This window comes from Myxocyprinus asiaticus, chromosome 34 (assembly GCF_019703515.2).
Source record: "Myxocyprinus asiaticus isolate MX2 ecotype Aquarium Trade chromosome 34, UBuf_Myxa_2, whole genome shotgun sequence".
Classification (NCBI taxonomy): domain Eukaryota; kingdom Metazoa; phylum Chordata; class Actinopteri; order Cypriniformes; family Catostomidae; genus Myxocyprinus; species Myxocyprinus asiaticus.
In genome coordinates this window covers 16,846,067-16,869,102 of record NC_059377.1, presented here as the reverse complement: position 1 = coordinate 16,869,102, position 23,036 = coordinate 16,846,067, and the positions used below count along the sequence as shown (strand labels likewise).

The window sequence follows — 23,036 nt, the reverse complement described above, 5'->3', positions numbered from 1 at the left end:
GGGTAACAACCTCGGATGTTACAGACGCATACATACACTACCGTTCAAAAGTTTAGGGTCACTTACTCATTCTTTATTTATTTTTATTTTTTTCTTCACATTTTAGAACAATAGTAAAGTCATCACAACTATGGAATAATAGAAATGGAAATATGGGAATTACGTTGTGAATTTGGAAAAATCCAAAATAAATCAAAACTATGTTATATTTTAGCATCTTCAAAGTGGCCACACTTTGCCTAGATTTTGCAGAAATGTACTCTTGGCATTTTCTCAACCAACTTCTTGAGGTATTACCCTGGGATGCTTTTTTAACAGTATTGAAGGAGTTCTCATCTGTATGCAGGGCACTTAGTGGCTGCTTTTCTTAATTATTCGGTCCAAGTCATCCATTTCAAAAACTTTTAAATAAATAAACACATTATAAAATGTTAGTTTTGTAATTAAATAAATTAGTATGTTGGCACAACTATATTTTTGTCTACAAAACTAATTTCAAATATTTAATTATATACCTTCAGATCAAAAGGTTTTTAAGATCATGAGAAACATTTCAGACAAGTGACCCCAAACTTTTGAACGGTAGTGTAAACAGAATATAACCAAATGTAAAATTCAGTCATTTGATGTGAAAACTGTAAAAGGTAGACTGGGGTTGTTTTGAAATCACAGATCCTGTAAAGGACAGTGTGTGTAGTATGTCTAATGTTGTGTTTGACTTTAGAATATCTATATTTAAATATTTTACACAGAGATGCTGTAAATCATCACAACAGATAGCATGTCAGAGACAGAGAGAGAATGATTACTAAGGATGTTACTGTGACTAAACTGTAACCTAGTCAGTCAGATAAGCAAATGATAAAAGCCAATTCAAATTTTGGAATTCACCAACAGAAGACAGCTTCCTGATGACATAATGAGATGTTTCTGTGAAGTGCAAACCTACACAGGCTCAAATAATTCCTCGAGTTACAAGATAACTTTTTTAGCAGTTTTGCATACTAGATAATACTCTACAGAAACACAAAGAAGTGTGGTGTTCCAGCACTAAATAAGTACCAAAACATTAATGGGTGCATGTTAATTTCACAGAGAACAAATTAGGTAAAAGTGTTACGTACTGTAACTGTGTTAAATAAATGTGATGGCGTTAAACATATTGAAATAATACAGTTTATTTTAAATATAATAAATATTCAATATTCTAGAAACCTCAAAGGATTCTTAAACATTTTTACATTTATAAAGTTGTTTATACACACACTAAGCACTTTATTAAGAACACCTGTACACTTCATATTCATACAATTATTTAATCAGCCAATCATGTGGCAGCAGTGCAATGCATAAAAGCATTAGTTGATGTAACATCAACCATCAGAATGGGGAAAAAATTTGATCTCAGTGATTTCGACCGTGGCATGATTTTTGGTGCCAGATGGGTTGGTTTGAATATTTCTGTAACTGCTGATCTCCTGGGATTTTCATGCACAACAGTCTCTAGAGTTTACTCAGAATGGTGCTAAAAACAAAAAAAAATCCAGTGAGTGGCAGTTCTGCGGACAGAAACGCCTTGTTGATGAGAGAGGTCAACAGAGAATGGCCAGACTGGTTCGAACTGACAAAACAGCTATGGTAACTCAGATAACCACTCTGTACAATTGTAGTGAGCAGAATAGCATCTCAGAATGCACAACACGTCAAACCTTGAGGGGGATGGGCTACAACAGCAGAAGACCATGTAGGGCTCTTTATTAGGACCATAGTGTTCCTAATAAAGTGCTCAGTGAGTGTATATTGAAGGGTTTACATTTCAGATTATATCAATATGTTAATGTTGAGTTGACCCAAATGCAGAGTTGAAAAATAAAAGGGAGCTTATTTAATAACAACAAGGGCAAAAACACAAACCAAACCTCCCACAAGGGGGAAAAAACAAACATAAACTACCCGAAGGTGAAAAAGGGTAATCCTGGCTGGGGCAGAGTGAAACAGGACCAACCGGACCGAAACAGGAACCAGGTGGGGGAAACAGGACCGACAGGGAAGACTGAAAACACAAGACTGGAAACAAGACCGATTAACAAGACCAACAAACAGGACCGACTGGAATACACACAAGACAAACTGGCACTGGACAGCAAACATGAGGAGACTAAAATCAAAAAAAGAAATCAAACAGGTTAACAGGTTAACAGGGTCAGGTGAGGCAAATTAACTAATAATAAGTAAACAAGGAGGTGGGGTATGACGTAAAACAGAGAGACTCACTGCGATACAGAAATAAAACAAAGCCACGCGGCATCCCAAAACGGGAACATCAAACAATACTCAAGACAGACAAAACGAGCACTAACATAAAATAGAAAACACAACAGAAAGGGAGGGAAGCCAGGGAGGGAACTTAAGGAAAGGGGCGGGGTCCGGCGGCCTGGGAGGAGGCCTCAGGGCGGAGGAAGGGTCTGGTGGCCTGGGAGGAGGCCTCAGAGCGAAGGCTGGGTCTGGTGGCCTGGGAGGTGGCCTCAGGGTAGATTTGGGATCTGGGAGGCAGCCTCAGGGCAGAGGGGACAGAGTACTGGGTGTCAGCTGCTGGACAGGGTTCAGGAGGGTGTGGCTCAAGGGGCAGAGCCGTGAAAGGCTCGGGCACTGGCTGCGGCAGGGGAATGGCCTCCATGGCTGTGAGAACTGGCAGAGACTGGGGAATGGCCTCCATGGCCATGAACACTGGCAGAGACTGAGGGACGGTCTCCTTGGTCGCGAGCACTGGCAGTGACAGGGGAACAGTCTCAGTGGCTGTGAGCACAAGCAGTGAAAGGGGAACGACCTCCATGGTCGTGGGCACTGGCAGTGACAGGGGAACAACCTTCGTGGCTGTGAGCACAGGCAGTAACAGGGGAACAGCCTTCATGGCTTTGAGCACAGGCAGTGACAGGGAAACACCCTCCATGGCTGGGAGTGCTGCCAGCGACTGGGGAGCAATAGCCCTTCTCCTCCTCCTCCTCCTCCTCTTCTGGGCGGCCGGGACAAACCCAGATCACAAAGTATAGTCAGGACATTAATGATGTAAAAAACAGCACCATCACTGTTTGAAAAAAGTCATTTTTGATCAAATCTACACAGGCCCCATTTCCAGCAGCCATCACTCCAACACCTAATCCTTGAGTGATCATGCTAAATTGCTAATTTTGTACTAGAAAATCACTTGTCATTATATCAAACACAGCTGAAAGCTATTTGGTTCATTAAATGAAGCTTAACATTGTCTTTGTGTTTGTTCTTGAGTTGCCACAGTATGCAATAGACTGGCATGTCTTAAGGTCAATATTAGGTCAAAAATGGCAAAAAAAGAAACAGCTTTCTCTAGAAACTCGTCAGTCAGTCATTGCTTTGAGGAATGAAGGCTATACAATGCTTGCCATTGTCAAAACAATTGAAGATTTCATACGAAGGTGTACACTACAGTCTTCAAAGACAAAGGACAACTGGCTCTAACAAGGACAGAAAGAGATGTGGAAGACCAGATGTACAACTAAACAAGAGGATAAGTACATCAGAGTCTCTAGTTTGAGAAATAGACACCTCACATGTCTTCAGCTGACAGCTTCATTGAATTCTACCCGCTCAACACCAGTTTCATGTACAACAGTAAAGAGAAGCCTCAGGGGTTCAGGCCTTATGGGAAGAATTGCAAAGAAAAAGCCACATTTGAAACAGAAAAACAAAAAGAAAAGGTTAGAGTGGGCAAAGAAACACAGACATTGGACAACAGATAATTGGAATAGAGTGTTATTGATCTTAACCCCACTGAGCTTTTGTGGGATCAGCTAGACTGTAAGGTGTGTGAAGTACCCAACAAGACAGCCACATCTATGGCAAGTGCTACAGGAAGTGTGGGGTGAAATGTCACCTGAGTATCTGGACAAACTGACAGCTAGAATATCAAAGACCTGCCAAGCTGTCATTGCTGCACATGGAGGATTTTTTGATGAAACATCTTTGAAGTAGTTTAAGTAAAAAGTTTCAGAGTGTAATAGTAATTTTTCATGTTATTAATGTCCTGACTATACATTGTGATCAGTTGAATGCCACTTTGGTTAATAAAAGTACCAATTTCTTTCCATAAGAGCAAAATCTGTACATCATTCCAAACTTTTGGCCACCAGTGTGTGTGAGTGTGTGTGTGTATATATATATATATATATATATATATATATATATATATATATATATATATATATATATATATATATACAGTATATATACACACACAAAACTATTTGCCTGGTGAAGATACAGGCTATAAATGCTTCATTTTGGTATATATTTATATATAGAGTATTGTAACGGAGCCAAGTCATCTGTGTATTTCATGTACCAAATCGTAATTTTTCTGATTATTATTGGGATTCTGGTTGCACAATAAACTGCTTTTGGGATTTTATACATTTTGGACTCTTGTAGCCTCAATGTCTGTGCCCGTCATAGTGAGGAAAGACTAAGAAATGTTTTATCATTCTATAAATCGATTTAAAAAAACAACTGTGCAGTTAATAGGTTATTGGCCTTTTCCACCACCTTGGTTATTGATATCGGCAAAATCCACTATCAGTCGACTTCTACTGTACATGACTTGTTCCAGACAATAGTAAGACTGCTTTACGTTAGGTACTGTACAACTAGCTATTGTAGGAGTATAATATATATTCTGTTTTGTTGACATTTATGCCTTGACATGAGATGTCTATATGACGCATCAACATAAAATGCATTAGTGACAATAAAAATGTTAAAAAGTGAAACCACTGCAGTCAGCTCCAAAAAAACAACAAAAAAAACAGGTGTCTCTATATGAGTGAATCACAAAATGAACATGACCATTATCTCACAGATGTACTCAAATAAATTCTGTCCATTTTATGTGGAGCTGATAATGTGACAGTAGCTGTCATCAGTCATGTTTGTCATCAGACATGTCTGGTCTCAGACATTGCTCACTCTGTTATCAAATGAGGGGGCAATAGCATTTTTCTCAGGATAACAGCGAGGTTTGTTTGATTGTTGTTATATTGACTCCACACACTCACTCTGCACCGCTTAAATAGAAATAGCTTCCGTGCCGAGGAGGAAGTGTCTGGCTCGTTCACATAAACAGAGCAAATTTAATTAAACTAAATTATCAGAGTGGTGCTGGGAAGAAAAAAAAGCTTCTGGAGAGCATGCATAATTTGACACATCAAGCTCGCCCTGTGTATCATTTGCCCCGTCCTCTGGTGTGCGGTCATGCTGCAGATAACTGGCCTATTACAATAATCTCACATGTACTCATGATTTCAATGGGCTGTATTACAAAGCCACAGGCAAACATTTTGCTGCTTTTGTATGGATTTACATGCTGAGTCTCCTTTACTAACCTTACAAAATATAATAGATTACATTCTGTTGTGATGCTCATCTCATTTTGTGATAAACACAAATACAATATCAATATTTGCTGAGAAAAGGCCAAATAAAGATAATTCTAAGACAGCATTATTGTGGCATATGAGAAAAGCATTGAATAGGCAGTATAAAAGTGGCTTTCTTGATCAATATGTTATTATTTCCATATAATTGAACATTAGCTTATCACTAGCCTCCAGGCCACAACAATCCATTTTACAACTGAGTTTGTCAATCTGTTCAGTGTTAACTTAGGGGCTGTTCATTCTCACATTCCATCAGCATTACTTTTTTAATTGTTGGTTTTTGTATAAATGCCTCACATGGATGTCATTCGCTGTCGTATATTGCTGTTTTTACAGTATTTTGCATGAATGCCACGTTTTTAATGTACTACAGGCACGGGTCAGGGGGCATGAATATACAGTATATGTTCCATTTTTATTGTGTTTTTTTGTAATTAATAGTACTAAATAGAGATGCAGCAATACAAAATGTATGTGCCAATACCAATACCGAATTATTTAGAACAACATCTGCCTATACCGATTTCAACAGTTTGATTGTTAGCTTTAACAAACATGTAATTTTCCTTGCTGTGTCGAGCTTTAAGGTGAGTAATCAAATTAGTTGTGTTCACAGGTTTAACAGTAGTTCCACCTTGTGAAATTCTAGCATTACAAGGCTAAAGGCCAAAGTATACTTCGTGTGTCAGCATTGCTGATTGCTCAGCACACAGTATGTGTGACACAAATTGCGTCATCAACACAGCCGCGTGGCTTGACCGTGCGCCGGCTAGATTTTCTTGACTCACGCACGCGGTCCTCATCTGTGTGCGTTGTCTGCGCATGCGCTGGCCATCGACTGTACTAAAAGAGTGTCACAAACCAGTTGTAGTGCGTATGCGTCGAACATGTTCCTATTTGTTCGTGGCTTAGAAAAGTGTACTCTGAAAAACCACACAGTCGGCCGGGCCTTTGCATTATACTGGTATTTTCTGTTTTATAATGCATACATGTTATGAATTCAAAATCAGGCGTGTATTTCCATTTATTTTGAAAAACAGCTTTTACCACAAGCGAGTCTCCGCTAAACTTCACTGAGCAAGTGAGCGCACACATTCACGTCAATTAAACCAATCGCAATGGTGAAAGGGAGAGCAGTCATTTTGATTAAACTCGTACAACATCATACCTCGATTTCAGTTTCAGTGTAATCAGTCGTGCAGCTTTCTTGGATGCCACACCGATGTCTAAGAGGTCCACGTGTGCTGTTTTTTTTAAAGTGTTTTAGATCGTTTCTCATCATGTAAGCACATGTAATACAGTGAGCACTGCCGGGATAAGACTTTTTAGCACGGGAGTGAATCTGCACTGCATTTACAGATGATTGTACTATATTAAACTGTATGTAATGCTGAAAATAATGTATAATAATGCTAAGGGTCCTGATATTTGATAGTTTTGATAATGCCAAATATAATGTCTGATTTCACCAGTATATTTATACTTTGGCAAGGGGTGGGTTTACAATTTCTGAGGCCCCAAGCAACCGACCAACCCGGTGCCCCATTTAGAAATGTTTTGCTTAAATTACTGAAAATTGATCTTAAATTATAATTTTAAATTGCCATTGTTGCCAAGTACATTCAAAACGTTTAATGAAATAAAAATCTAGTTAAAGATAATGTTTCAGTTTTTCCAAAATACAGTGATAAAGCATTTACCTACAATGCTAGATGTAAATAATATTTACCTACATTTACAAAACACTTTCTTTTTTTAATTAACAGGGTGTGCAAAACCTACTACTTCACTCAATAACATTTCGGAATTCAGTTTATTTATTATTATAACCCATCAATTTTTTTTTAGTAATATCCAGTTTGTCATTATAATATGACATAATATTATTATTTTGAGGATTTGTTGTATACAGTAGTAATATACTGTATATCAGTCTTATTTACTTTAATTTCACCTTACATTCTGATATTGCAGTGTATTGTTCATCATGTTGCAGAAGGCTGTATTTTTTGTAAGCATCACAGGCAACATTCGTAACAGTATTGTAACAGTAAACATACAAGGCACAGCGGCCCCTCAACACACTAGAGCATAAGGGGATAAAAACATAGCTGTTTATCAAGTGCTGAAACTTTTATTGGTGCAGAACAATTTGGAATAATGTTAAACAGTGTAACAGTCACTTCTTTGGAACCTGAACTTATAGGTGTAACACAGACTCCGAAGAACTGGGGTTAAGGTCCATGTGCGGTTTTATTAGAAAAGGTGCAAATCGGGGGCCTGGGTAGCTCAGTGGTAAAATACGCTGGCTACCACCACTGGAGTTCGCTAGTTCGAATCCCAGGGCATGCTGAGTGACTCCAGCCAGGTCTCCTAAGCAACCAAAATTGGCCCGGTTGCTAGGGAGGGTAGAGTCACATGGGGTAATCTCCTCGTGGTCACTGTAATGTGGTTTGTTCTCGGTGGGGCACATGGTGAATTGAGCGTGGTTGCCGCGGTGGATGGCGTGAAGCCTCCATACGCGCTATGTCTCCGTGGCAACGCGCTCAACAAGCCACGTGATAAGATGCGCGGGTTGACTGTCTCAGATGCGGAGGCAACTGGGATGCGTCCTCCGCCACCCGGACTGAGGCGAATCACTATGCGATCACGAGGACTTAGAGTGCATTGGGAATTGGGCATTCCAAATTGGGAGAAAAAGGGGAAAAATCCCCCCCCAAAAAAGAAGAAAAGGTGCAAATCATAAACAGACAGGCAGGATTAAATTTCCAGCATAGACAGATGAAAGTCATGGTCATAAACAGGCAAGGTTCAGGGCAGGCAGCAAACAAAGTATAAATCCAGACAAACCAGATGAGATCAAAAGGCAGGCAGCAGAGAATCAGAACAGCAGGTAAACAGGCAGGAGTCAAACACAGGCAGGCAATATAAACAGTATAAACTCTCAGAAATGTTAGCCATGGCAGAACAAGACTTTGCACTGAGCCTAGTATGCTTAGTGCTTAAATAGTCCTTGGAATAGGGAACAGGTGTGAGCTTAATCAGTCCAGGTAGGCATGCTGGGAATTGTGGTTCAGAATGCTATTAGTATACGGGCAAGGGAGTCCTCTGGTGGTGAGCAGGAGAAGTCCTTGAGTTTGTGACAGAGCAGTAAAGAATGTCATCTGCCTTGACCCAGGACCGCTCCTCTGGGCCAAACCCCTCCCAGTCTACCAAGAACTGAAGTGAGCAACCCCGACGTCTGGAATCTAGGAGTTCTCAGACCTGATAAGTCTCCTTGCCATCCACGATTATGGGTGGGGGGTTCGGAGCATTGTTTTCCTCCTCCTCCTCTCTCGAGACACCAGCAGGTTTAAGCAGAGAAACATGAAAGGTGGGAGAAATGCGATAATTAGAGGGTAGTTGAAGGCGATATGATACCGGAGTGATCTGTCTCAGAATTTTGAAAGGTCCCACATACCTGGGGCCGAGTTTCTTGCATGGCAGATGGAGGCGTAGGTCACATGTGGAGAGCCAAACCCATTGACTGGCCTGTTCCTTCTGTCTCCTAACTGCCCTTTGGAGATGGACGTGAGTTTGGTCCCACACTTCTTTGAAATCCCAGCACACATTGAAAGGGGGTCATGCCCGTGGACGATTTTTGTAGGGAATTTTGAGCATACTCTGCCCAAAGCAGACACCAGCTCCTGTCAGCTTGGTTCTGGTGACAATACATTCTATGAAAGCATGCAATATCCTGGTTTAATCCTTCGGTTTGACCATTTGATTGTGGATCGTATCCTGAAGTGAGGCTGATGTTCACGTTGAGTTGTTGAAAGAATGCCTTCCAGACCCGAGATGTAAACTGTGGATCCCTGTCGGAGACGATGTCATCAGGCAGTCCGTAGAAGTGAAACACCTGATGCTGAAGATGTTCTGCAGTCTCGAAGGCTGTGGGCAGCTTGGGCAGAGGGATTTGTCGACATGCTTTTGAGAACCGATCAATAACAGTTAGAATGATGGTGTTACCTTGGGAGACAGGGAGATCTGTGATAAAATCGATGACGGTATGAGACAAGGACGATGGGGAATAGGCAGTGGTTGGAGGAGTCCTGCGGGAGGTTGCTTGGAGGATTTGTTTGCTGCACAGGTGGGACAGTTGTTGATGAATGAGATGGTTTCAGCCTGCATCATGTTCCACCATAAACGGTTCCGAAGCAGTTGAAGTGTGGCTGCGATACCTGGGTGTCCGGAACTGGTGGTAGTATGGACCCCTTGTAAAGTCCTTTCCCGAAGGAGTTGTGGTACGTAGGTCTTATCCGGAGGGCAGTCAGGGGGAGTCGGGTCCTGAATCTGAGCTTGGGCAACTTTGGTCATGTCCCATTGGACTGGAGCTAAGATTAACGACGTGGGAATGATGGGTTCCGATGTCTGGTTCTGGGTGTCAGACTCATACTAACGAGAGAGTGCATTGGCTTTGATATTCTTTGTACTAGGATGATATGTAATGGGAAAATTAAAACGGGTAAAGAATAAAGCCCACCTTGCCTGCCTCGGATTCAGTCTTTTCGCTGAGCATAAATATTTGAGGTTTGATGGTCCATTAGCACGAGAAAAGGATGTCTTGCCCCCTCCAGCCAATGTCACCATTCCTCAAAAGCTGCTTCATTGCCAGTAATTCTAAGTTGCCCACATCATAGTTTCGCTCAGCAGGAGAGAGTAATAAGCGCAAGGATAGAGTTTCAGAGGCAAACTATGGCGTTGTGAAAGTATGGCTCTGATTCCCGTGTTGGAGGCATCTACTTCAACTACGAATGGGGAATTGGGGTTAGGATGGTGGAGTATGGGGGTGGAGGTGAAATGGGACTTCAAGTTCTTGAAGGCCTGGAGGGCTGTTGTAGACCAACACAGTCTGGTGCCCCCTCCCTTTAACATAGATGTCAGTGGAGCGGCAACTGTACTGAAATTCCTGATAAACCACCTGTAGAAGTTGGCGAACCCCAGGAAGCATTGCAATTCTTTCACAGATGTGGGTTGAGGCCAGTTTAATACTGCTTGTACCTTACTGGGAATGCCGTTTTCCATTCGTCCCCCTCCCGGATGCGTATGAGATTATATGCACTGCGAAGTTCAAGTTTGGTGAAGTATCTTGCGGTTCGTAACTGTTCTAGTGCTGCTGGAACCAGTGGTAATGGATAACAGAACTTTACCATTATGTCATTGAGAGTGTGGTAATCGATGCAAGGGCGGAGCCCGCCATCCTTCTTGCCCACGAAGAAGAACCCGGCCGCCGCGGGTGAGGTAGATTTTTGGATGAAATCCTTTGACAGCTCCTCCTCAATGCAATTTTTCATAGCTTCAGCCTTGGGTTCAGACAAAGGAAAAATACTCCCTTGTGGCGGTGTAGTGCCGGGCAACAGTCACCAGGATGGTGAGGAGGGAGTTGTGACACTTTGGCCTTACTAAAGGCTTCGACGAGGTCGTCATACTCAGAGGGTAGGTTGAGCACTGATGTGAAATCCTCCGTGACAGTTGTGGTTCTGATAGAAACAGGTGAAATTGGTTTTAGGCAGCTGGAGAAACATGTTGAGTCCCACCAGGAAATTTGTCCTTCAAGGCAAGAAATTTGAGGATTGTGTTGAAGCCATGGTAATCCAAATATTACAGGGTTGTGTGGCAAATGAATAATATAGAGGCGTGTCCTTTGTGTGAATCGTGCCTACTTGGAGAATGATGTCTGTTGTGGTGTAATGAACATGGCCAGTCCCCAGAGGGTGTCCATCTAACGCTGCTACTGCCAAAGGAGATTCACAAGGAATTAGTGGTATCGCAAAACTTTTTGCTAAATCCTCATCAATAAAATTGCCTGTGGTACCTGAATCGATCATAGCTTGAGTGGTGATTATGTTCTTTAAAATAGTTATAGTGAAAGGCACTTTAATACAGGAAGTTGTATACAGTGGAATCATGACATTACTCACCGCCGGTTTAGATGATTGGGCTGGCCGTACGGGACAGGTTGCTCGTAGAAGTCCGGCCTGACCGCAATATAAACAGACATTGCTTCATGCAGCGTTCTCTCTCCTCCGTCGTCAGATGAGCCCAAACTGCATAGGTTCTGTTTCTCCCGTGCTGAATGTGGTTTGCGGTGTGAGAGTTGGGAAGCTGACTGGTCTCCGTGAACGGATGAGGTTATCTAGGTGAATGGCAAGGTCAGTAAACTGGTCCAGGGTTTTCTCTTCATTGCGGCATGCCAGCTCAGATTGTAGCTCTAGATTGAGTCCCCTTCAGAAAAGTAATTTAAGGGTGTCCTCTACCCACACAGTCTGAGCGGCGAGAGTGCGGAATGAAAGCACATACTCGGCAGCGGTGTCTTTCCCCTGTCGGAGTGAGAGTAACAGCTCACCAGCATTTTTTACTCCTTCGGGATGCTCGAACACTTCTCGGAAACACTGGAGAAAATTATTGAAAGTGGTGAACCTCGACCCCTCATTAGACCATATTGCGGTTGCCCAATCCAGAGCCCTTCCAGTTAGTAAGGAGCAAACTAAAGAGATGCAACTGTCATCAGATGGATATAGCGTGGGTTGTTGTTTCACAAAATTGAACACTGCATCAAAAATCCCTTGCACTTAGATGATGTTCCATCAGACTCTTCCAGAAAAGCAAGTCATGGGTTGACAGTGAAGGTGTTCAGAGAGGGAGGGTTATTTACCGGACTAGGCTGGGGTGCCTGCGGTGGTTGGCCCGATGCAGGAATGTGGAGGTTTTGTAAGGTCTTTACTAATTCCTCCTTTAACGCAGTCAGCCAGGTGAGTTGTTGTTGATGAACAACCAACACATTTGCTTGAGTGGAAACCTCTGTAGACAATTGAAGGAGTGCTGCTGGATCAGTAGATGGCGAGTCTTCTGTAACACAGACTCCGAAGAACTGGGATTAAGATCCATGTGTGGTTTTATTAGAAAAGGTGCAAATCATAAACAGACAGGCAGGGTTAAATTTCCAGCAATAGAGCAGCGTAGACAGATGAAAGTCATGGTCATAAACAGGCAAGGTTCAGGACAGGCAGCAAACAATCAAAGTATAAATCCAGACAAACCAGATGTGATCAAAAGGCAGGCAGCAGAGAATCAGAACAACAGGTAAACAGGCAGGAGTCAAACACAGGCAGGCTATTTAAACAGTATAAACACTCAGCAATGTTAGCCATGGCAGAACAAGACTTCTCACTGAGCTTAGTATGCTTAGTGCTTAAATAGTCCTTGGAATAGGGAACAGGTGTGAGCATAATCAGTCCAGGTAGGCATGCTGGGAATTGTAGTTCAGAATGCTACTAGTATTCGGGCGAGGGAGTCCTCTGGTGGTGAGCAGGAGAAGTCCTTGAGTTCGTGACAATAGGAACATAGGAAAACAATGGAAAAACAGAGCAGATGCATGCAAAAACACATTCGGTGTGAACGGCCCCTCATCTGTTCGCACGGATCTGTGACTGAGAGCACGTGGGCGAAACAAGTCCAGGGCACCACACAATTGCGTGAAATTGTGGCAAAACATTATTTTACTGGATAAGCATACACTAACATTAAAAAATTATTTTTGAAAAGAATACTTTAGAAACATGTAACCAGTGACAATAATATTGGAAGTTTTGTGAGAGCATAGAATTGTGGACTCAGTACAGTAAACCAAACCAATTAAATAAAATTTTATCCTCTTTTTCTCCAAATTTGGAATGCCCAATTCCCACTACTTAGTAGGTGGCGTGGTTACTCGTGGTTGATAAGAAATAATCGAAGATTAATCGATTATCAAAATAATCGTTAGTTGCAGCAGGACACAGCAGCACACATACGTTGTAATCTCTTCATCATACAGCGACTACATGACCACCACACCTGACACTGCAAAGAAATCATAAGCATAATGTTGGGAGAAAAGCATGTACACATAGTTTTTCATTTCTCAAAAACAGATCGGCTTTATTCTGTGACTGTTCTGAAGCAGGCAGCATTGAAGGTCAGTGTTTGTCTGTCTTTCTGTGTGTATGGCTGAATGGTTAGTTGAGGCAGAGAGGCTGAAATTCCTCTGTGTGTCATATAAACCCACTGGCTACATGCAAAACCTGGTCTACAGCGATTCAGACTTCCCACAGACCCAACATTCAGTCTAAAACCATCTCCGTGAAATTAATCATAAACATAAAGGTAGACAAGCTGCTTAAAACTATTCACAGCAGTTGTTTCAAGAACAAAAGATTGACCATCCATAAACACTAGTACTTCCTGAATAGTATAATCATGGGAAGCGAATCAATGGGTTGGCTCCATACTAGGGCTGAAACGATTAGTCGACGTTATCGACAACGTCCAGATGCACTCTGAACTTTCCAAACAGCTTCAGGTGATGTAGATCACAAAATATGAGGGAATTATACAAAAATACCAAACAAGTAAATACAGAAGCACTCTTGTTGTGGAATAAGCGGAGCTGGAGCTGCCGCTCTGCTTAAGCAAAACTTGCGTGTTGAACATCTTTAAAGGAAACATCCCAGCATTACATTTTTAATGCAGTTATATTTAATGTGTTATAGCTTTATTAAAGTTCAAATAATAAGGAAGCAGGCCATGTAAATAACTTCAAACTCTGAAACTGGCATTTCTCTGTGTGGTCAGTGCCTCGTCTATGAGTTGCGCAAAATGTCCCGATCTTAGGGGGAGAGATTGAAACTACACCCGGCTGATGCTCACTCTGTCGCAAGGACACTTGTCCCTCGAGCGCGCGTGGTTGCTGCAGCTAGATTATAACGTGATGGCTCGCGACTTATTGTATCATAATACAGTATATGTGTTAATGTGCATTTCTTATACACTTATATACAAAATACACTTATATTTAAGATACATTCTCTAAATATCTAAATATCTTATATGTTGCTTCTCAAGTAAATGTATCTTGTTTAAAGGATTTTTAGACAAGGATTTTTAATTTTTGTCTTGGAAAACATGACAAAAACACTTGATAACAATAGGATTTTTTGAAGTGAATTTCTTTACTGAATTAAACTTAATAAAACGTATTTTTTTCCTTTAATTCAGTGAATATTAATTAGAGGTATTTTTAAAAGATTATTTTGCCCTCTTAATTGTTAGTAAGCACATTTAATACAACCTTTTAAGTCGAGGCACAAGCTGAATAATCGGTTAAGAGCTAATGATTAACCGTTGCACTAATCGCTGAATAATCATTCAAATAATCGTTAGATTAATCGATTAGCAAAATAATTGTTAGTTGCAGCCCTATTTGGCAGGTGGTTTTAATGTTGTGGCTGATGGTTGTATGCCTCTATGCAGCCTCTATTTTTATTAAAAGGCCCTCCCTTTTTCTCTTCCTTTCGGAAATGTGCAGTTATCTACAGAGGGCATTTTAATAAAAGGCCTTGAAAAACAATGGCTAGCTAACAGAGAGCTTCCCAAGCCATCTTTGCACCCAAATGACTTCAACAGTGTTTTTATGCCCTGGCCCTTCACTTTGGAGCGACACTGGATCAACAGTACTTTTAAGAACAGGAAGTGGTTGAGAGGTTGGCAGTAGTGCTGTCTGATGGGTGGTTTTAGAACACAGGATACCTTTGCTGGAAATGATGCAAGAAGGTTGCTCTGGGTAGGAAATGTAATGCTTAGTGTTTCTGAAATAGCATGCAGAAGTGAAAGACCTTAAGAACTGGCTTGATGACTGCAGTATTCTTTCCTGTGTTGACAAACTGCACCTTATGGAACAGTCTTTTCATCTGGAGCATGCCTATTATGCCTTAAAATGCTGTCTAGGTAGGTTTAGGAACAGAGCTTGCGAATTGCATACACTTTTAAAAAGATGAAACTGGACTGCAGACTAATGTCAAGTCAAGTCATTTTTATTCCTATAGCGCTTTTCAAAACACACACAGTTTCAAAGCAGCTTTACAGAAAATTACGCTGTAAAAGATAGTGATGCTGTAATATCTGTAATTTTTTAAAGTCCTCATTGAGCAGTTTAAATGAAAAATGTTTGCTCAGACAAATAATTTTTAAAGCATGATTTTCAGTCACGTTTTTCATTTATTTTCATTTGAACTATCTGTAAAGCTGCTTTGAAATGATGTGTGTTTTGAAAAGCTCTATAGGAATATAAACGAATTTTACACATTCATTACTCCCAATTTACTCATATATTTACGGAAGTTTCATGAATAAGGCCCAAAAATATTAGTTACCTATGTGTAATACAAGTCATGTATTATTTGAGTAAGATGAGTAGACGTTGGTGGGCAATGTTTAAAACTAAAGGATATTGATTGGACCCTATGATTAATGATTAAGCGTCTTTGAAGTCCATCCCGAATTGTCTGTGGCAGTGCTTGTGTCACTTGCTCTGATAATGGTCCTGTAATATGAATAGGCCACATCATCGCATTTCCCTCATCTTTTTGCTTTCAACAGTGTGTGTCAGAGCGAGTCAGTAATGGGAGTAACAGCACAGTAAAATGATCCGATTAGGGCCATTACCCATGTTATTTTATTATTTGTGACCGCTGTGCCCATCTCTGGGGTTGTTTTCCGACATACAGTACAGTAGTGAGTAGGACATTAACTCTCCATTTAAAAGTGTTTGTAAGCAATATGAAAAGCAGGGGCTGGTGGCTTGCCAGAGCAAGACAATATGGAAATGTGCTGTGTTCAGCCTTGGACAATAGCTTGGGGCTCCATTGTGGACCGAATGTGAATCAAAGTACAGGCTTTGGGAAAGGACACCCACTCTAAAAGACCATGTGACTGACATCCCAGTAACATATTGGCTTTGGTACGAACTGAAGGCATGCTTTACTAAAATGGAAAACTGTATTTCTCAGAGGTTGCTCTTTCATAGTTTAGGAAACCAAAATTTGCTTTCAATTAAATCTCATTGCTGTCTAGCTGAAACAATTGAGATATCAATGAGGTCTCATTTCTGACTTTTCTCTCCAGTGGGTTATTATCTGAAACATGTTCCCAGTCCTACTTTTGAGTCTTGAGGTTCCTTGGAATGTCAAATGTTCCTGTGCGGGGGCTGCCCTCTGGGGAAAAGAGTCCTTTATTGTGTTTTTTGTATGCACACGGATTAGTGTGACAGCCTTGGTCTACAGCCCAGGGGTTAAGTTGGGCCAGTATGGTCCGGAACAGTGTTCCGGCACCTTCGATTCCAAAAAAAAAAAAAAAAAATTGCTTGTTTGTCAATTTATTGTATTCTCTGTTGCAGTTTTTGTTTGATTCATTTGACACATTCCATCTCTATTTAGCAAGTGTACTTGTTAAAAATATTTCAAGTTAATTATGCTTCGCTCTAGTCAGTTGCGGGCTTGTAGAGTCAGCATTTACGAGAGCAGCACGAGACCGCGCCCCTGCAAATAGACGCGTTCCGCTTCTGTACCATGGTCCGGTCTCTGTTTCAAAGAATGGCGTCAACTGCTCACCCGTTTCTTCTTAGATACACTGATATGAAGTAACAATTTTGTTTAGTTGTTAAAATTTGTATACATGAAGGGGTTTTGAATCCGAAATCACTCACATCCAAAACAACAATAACATTGATCAATATATCATACAACTTAAGATCAAAAGACCACTCGACCAACACACTGTAAAAGATTTCACTGTTATTTGTATTATAATTATGTGTTCTCCATTTTTGTTGATTCAGCATTTTTGTGTGTGCGTGTGTGTGTGTGTGTGTGTGTGTATGTGTGTGGTTTTTTTCTTTTGGAAAATGTATTTTAGCAAAGGTACAGTGGGATTCACTAGTGAAAATGCTTCTTCATGCCACAGTGAAGAATTTTAAACTCTTTTATAATTTAACGCAAATGTTTTATTAAAATGTAGTTGTGTAGAAGGTGTTTGTTTCCCCCTTAAAGAACAATGTACTTTTACTTTTAAATTGTAATATAATTAGATTTAAGTATAGCATGTTCTAAATCAGGGGTGGGCAACTATTTTTGGTAAAGGGGCCACATTGGGCTTTAAGTAGTGCATAGGGGGCCACATTGTATTCCTTTTGAGATACAATGTTTCTCATTGATTTGGTTTTTGTACCTTTTAAGCCCAGAAATATTTGTGTACTACATTTCTGAAGTGTATATGTGACTAATGGGGTTATTCTGCAATTGCGTATTGTATTGCTCTACAAAGGTAGATACTTTTCTATCTGGCATTAAAAACTGAATAAAGACTGAGCTTATTATAAATTATTTTACCATCTCTACTTCCCTGTTAACTTATTATTCAATTTAACACTCTCTACATCAGGGGTCTGTTTTAATAATAATAAAAAAATGATAGAACTTTTAATGTTTGTCGCAAAGCGGGTGAGTTTACTTATTTTATTCTCAAAACATTACCCGTTTACACGCTAAAAGGATCATGATGCGGGTCTCGTCAATGGTTTGACTTTTCATTCAGCACACAACTGAATAAAACAGGCTGCATGACTATGATAAATGATTACTGCAAGAGTTAGATTAACATACAGGTGCGAGGGGACTTCAACATTTCTAAATTGCACAAATAAAAAATACATATACATATTCGTCTCTCGCTTGCTTTTGCTTGCGTCAATGATTACCCCTCCACGTGTCAATGATGCCGAGATCTACTTTTATATTTAATTTAATCACTGAGAAGGTTTACCTGCAAACTTAGTTACACCAAACATCACAAGCAGCCTCAAGAATGGACACAGAATGGCCGTATAACACTTTTCCATGAGCAGAATATTCCACTAGAGATCGCTTAGTTTGTTCAAAGGAGAAAGCGAGAGCTAGAAAGAGCGCACTCGCGTGCATGGTTGCCAGATTGCACAAAATAAGTATAACATTAGGCAGAATATTTCCAATCTGCGCAAGTATAAATCTCAAATTGGGGGTGTTGCATCTCTTATCTGGCAACCCTGAGCATGTTAAACACTTTTGGAGGTGCGTTAGTTCCCAATGCAAAATAACTGAAATATCCAATGAAAAAAAAATGCTTTTAGGATAAATGATCCACAGGCCACATTAAACCATGTGGAGGGCAGGATCTGGCCTGAAGGCCATAAATTGCCCAGGTATGTTCTATAAGATGACCAACCCCAACCTAGGGCAAGAAGAAGGTAACTTGTCCCAGCTTTCATCTGATTTTTATAAAATGTATAAAATACATTTGATGGCATTTTTAATCAAATTATTATTATTATTTTTATTTTACATCTAATGTAAAACAAAAAACAAATATTCCATGTAATTATGTATTTTCACAATTAATTTGAATAATGACATGCATAAATATTTATATACCCATGTATTTTACTAAAACACTTTCTTATTTAAATTTTTTTTATGGGGGGTTGTGACATCACCCAAATTTAAGATTCCCCCACCTCCGAAATCCCAATTTAACCCCTGCTACAGCCATTATTAAAATGATAATGGCCTCCGTTTCTGATGCTTTCAATACTATCTGTTCTCCAAAACAATTACTGGTCATGCCAAAGGATTGGTGGTGAGGATTATGCTAATTCATACCAATGTGATATTGTGAATGAGTAATATTGTATAATTCTTCTGAATTAATCAGTCTCTCTCTCTCTCTCTCTCTCTCTCTCTCTCTCTCTCTCTCTCTCTCTCTCTCTCTCTCTCTGAGTTCCTTATGTTTGTATGCCTGGATAATCTGTCCAAATGATACCAGTGTTTGTCAGTGATTGCCTAATGGAGCAGCCCCCTCTCTCTTTTTCATTTTTCTGCCTCTGATAGATGCAGACCTTTCTGAAAGAGCTGCAGTTTTCTCTCTTGCTGGTTTATTTCAATGAATACAGCAACATATTTTATCAGACCAGACTCCTATAAGATTTTCTGATGCAGTCTTCGTCTTCGCCGTTATCATTAATCATTGTGTCAAAGGTACTGCTGCTATAAAATGCTGTTTTAGAGTTAAACTTTTGATCCAGCCAGTTGGATAATGTGTAACCTTTAATCATGCTCCACAGCTCTCTTTTAAAGCTCTTCCGCAGTAGCTCCCAAGTCTCATTTAATCTTGTGCATCAGTTCAAACGTATTAAAACTTGGCATATCAAGTCATGACAGATTTCTCTTCAATGACACCAAATGTCATCATTTATCCTTTTTCTCTTAACCAACCATGGCACACCAAGTTTAAAAATGTGAAGCGCAAATGAGATTTGGGTAATATTTAAAGTAAATAATGACTTCAATTTCAGTCTGTTTCTTGCACAAAGCTTTTTAAGCCTGCAAAAGGCTATGAGTTGTATGGACTATTTTTAAGGCCGAAACATACTCAACGCTAGAACTATGGAAGCTCAGTTTTGTGCATCATTGATATCCGAAATGTGTCAGACTGCAAATTCTTAACTCAACTTAAGTGCATGTTGCATTCTCTATGTTGCCGCAAAGGGCGCTATAGCGGACATTAGCGTGAACTGTCTGCTTCTACGGTGAGTTTTGTTGGGCCTCATGTATTCAGATAGAAGACAAAGGCAGGCCTAATACAGTCTTAAAAACCTAACTCAAGCCCCCACCTTCCAAGTCGTACATCTTACTGATAAAAATCATGCCAAAATCAAACAAAGGGAGTCCAAAACAGACTACAAATCCATGAAGCCTTGCTCACTAAAGGATCGAACTCTCAACTCCTATTCTCTCAAACTCTCAAACATTACATCATCAGGAGTTGAAATACCTCTGAAATGCTTCCGGAATTCGCTTCCAGTGACTTTGTTTGCAGTGTGTAGACACAGCTCTTCGCTGCTCTCCGGTTCAACCTCGTGGCACAAGGAAGTAACGTCCGACTTGAAACTGTAGCCATACAATCTCCATCTCGCTGGACGAGTTGAGATTACTCTGTGTTCAACCAAACACTCTAACGGATCCGAAGGAGACCGCCGAGCAATCTGTTTGCCTAGAGAAGTGAAGAGATTAAAGATTTCTCTTCCATCTTCAATCAAGTCGACATTTCTGAGTTCTCCGCCAGCCCGCCGAGAATCAACAGCCGTACCGCCCGCCGACAGAGCGAGGAAATGGCCTCCCATCATCACCCGAGCCTCAAGGAACCGGGTCAGAGTTAAAGGACGGAGGAAAACACATTCTACCTGTGTCCTCATGCGATTCAAGTAAGAGGTTTACGTCTGGGCAGAGATAGAATATTATAGTGTGTTATTCTTGTGTTTCAAGGTTTTTGCTTGTACAGTTTACGGACCGCCATGTCCGCTCATTATTAATACTCAGGGTATTAATTATCACAAGTTTGTTTTGCTGTATTGTGGTCCAACCAAATTGGACTGTTGTGCAATTTCGCCATCGCGGGTGAGACAGCAACTGAGTTCATCCATTAAAGTGTCAAATAACGCGGGTCTTTTACGAGCCGTCCACCGCGTCTCTGAGTGATGAACACGGCTGCTTTCTCTCCCACTATCGCGAAATTGGCTTTAGGGCTGTCACTTAATCATCTCTCTCTCTCTCTCTCTCTTACTAATCACACATACACACACACCTTATGTGTTATAGGATTATTTTATTTCCATATCTAATCATATCACTGTTTAGTTTGTAGTTGTAAGTCGGAAGTTTATTGACTGCATTGTATTAATTATTAATTGATATTACTGCATAAATAAACTTTGTTTATATTACAAAGAGAAGTGTTCTGGTTTGTTTTGCATACGCCTGTGTCATGCTGACGGGATGTCAGTGCTCGGATTCAAACCTTCATTCATTGTTTTTTTTCCCAAAAATCGATATTCTTCGGATGTCGATTTTCCTAAGAAAACAATCTAATATTGAGACTGTTTTACTATTTGGTTATTAGTCCCTAATTCCAGGGTGGTGCCCCGTCAATGTTAATCCTTATTAATATTCTATTGATTTTTGATAATTGATAATTATCTTTGATGATTGTTCAATTTGAATGATCAATAAGCTAGTGTTAATTTTAATTAATGTTTCATCGATGTTAACAATTAACGATTATCTTTGATAATTGTTGATTTTAAAGGATTAAAAAAAACACATTTATTCTCATCAATGTTCTATTGATTTTAATAATTAATAATTATCTTTGATAATTATTAATTATTGCTAATAACCAAACTTGCTCCTAAACGTAGCACACTACATTTACTGGAGCCCCATATGAGGTTTTAATGAGTTAGATCCAATTAATTAATTTAAATATTAATTAATAACTACAGAAATAATTATTAATTATTTCTGATAGTAACACTGATCTAAACAACCAGTAAAGCCCTACAGTTTTCTCATTCAAGCTAACTGTTGTCATGTTTTGGAACAGTTGAAAGAATGTCATACAGGTTACAACAACATGAGGGTGAATAAATGATGACAGAGATTTAATTAACTTTAAGCTTAGAGGTGAGCATTTAAGGCAAAGGTCAGATATACGGTTTGGTGAAGGCTAGATCACTGTCTTTTAGATACTACTGATCTCAAAGCTGAGCACCAGTTACAAAGACTGTGAACTCTCTGGAGCAGAGAGCTCCATTGAGCACTATTTTCAAATAATGAGGAAGCATATGCTTTTGCAGAACAGAAGAGAAAGCAGAAGACAGCCTGGGGAAAACCTCTGTTTGTACTAATCTAAAGAGAAGTTCAAACCAGTATGTTCCTAGTTGTCATAGAATCCACACTACCTCATGTGAAGGTTGATATTTCACAGATAATTATAATCAAAACGTTTAGAGGCTCAGAAAGGAAGAAAGAGGAGGGGGAGGTTGGGTGACTAAGGGCTTTTTTTGATAAAGCAGCAAATGGAGAACAAATGCTGGTTGCAAGTAAAAATGGAATGGACTGCTGTTCTGAGGTCAGCGATTCAGGATGTACAGAGGGGAAATCCCAACGATAATAACACACCAGGAGAGGACTGAGAGAGACCTTACAAAAGAAAATAGGGCTATTTAGTAAGAGATATGTTATGTTAAGGCTTTGGTTTATTCTTTATCAGTAAATGTTTTCACAGCTTTCCAGAGGGCTTCACTTTACTCAACAATCTCTATGCTAATTTTCATGCGTAGCCACATTGTGAGCCAGGCAACAAAGTTTTGATTTCAGACTTCAAACAGTGTAATTTCTACGCCACTGTCAACACCAAATGGCATTGCAAACTTAATGTCTGTTTTCAAACAGGCTTCCCCAACACTCCCTCTGTCTTCCACTGGTTATAAAAACACATTGACAATGTTTACACGGACATCAGAAAGCGGTTATTGCGAGAAAGCGGCGTATTGGGAGAAAGCAGCGGTCTGGTTTATATGCGCTATTTAAGCTCATACCCTTTACTCCCGTATACATGCGGCTTGGTCAGTAAGCAGCTTTCTCCACAGCAACATAATGTCCCTGCAACGCTTGTGTAAATAACAAACATGGTATCCGAGAAGGACTTCACTATTATTTCCAGATATTCCAGAGTTGTTGCTGTGTTTGTTTCCTTACCTTTCTGTCGTGGAATTGTGCTTCAATAGTGGGGTTTCTCTTTATGTAAAACTCTGGGATTCCCTCAATGCACCAGCGCACGCAA

The 23,036-nt window shown here is 40.2% G+C and overlaps 1 protein-coding gene and 1 long non-coding RNA gene across 3 annotated transcripts in view; both read left to right on the top strand.

Annotated features, from left to right (window-relative positions):
- pag1 (phosphoprotein membrane anchor with glycosphingolipid microdomains 1) overlaps positions 1–23,036 on the top strand; it is a 95,106-nt gene that overhangs the window by 9,943 nt on the left and 62,127 nt on the right. Inside the window, exon 1 of one of the 2 annotated variants that reach the window (XM_051670868.1) lies at positions 15,130–15,272. The exons of the other annotated variant lie outside the window; for it this stretch is intronic. The gene's annotated coding sequence lies outside the window, so the exon portion shown is untranslated. Of the gene's footprint in view, positions 1–15,129; positions 15,273–23,036 lie in introns of those variants that run through there. 2 annotated transcript variants of the gene reach the window in all.
- LOC127425193 (uncharacterized) overlaps positions 3,820–23,036 on the top strand; it is a 230,117-nt gene continuing 210,900 nt past the window's right edge. The window contains exon 1 of the long non-coding RNA XR_007894583.1: positions 3,820–3,848. This is a non-coding gene — a long non-coding RNA (uncharacterized LOC127425193). The remainder of the gene's footprint in view (positions 3,849–23,036) is intronic.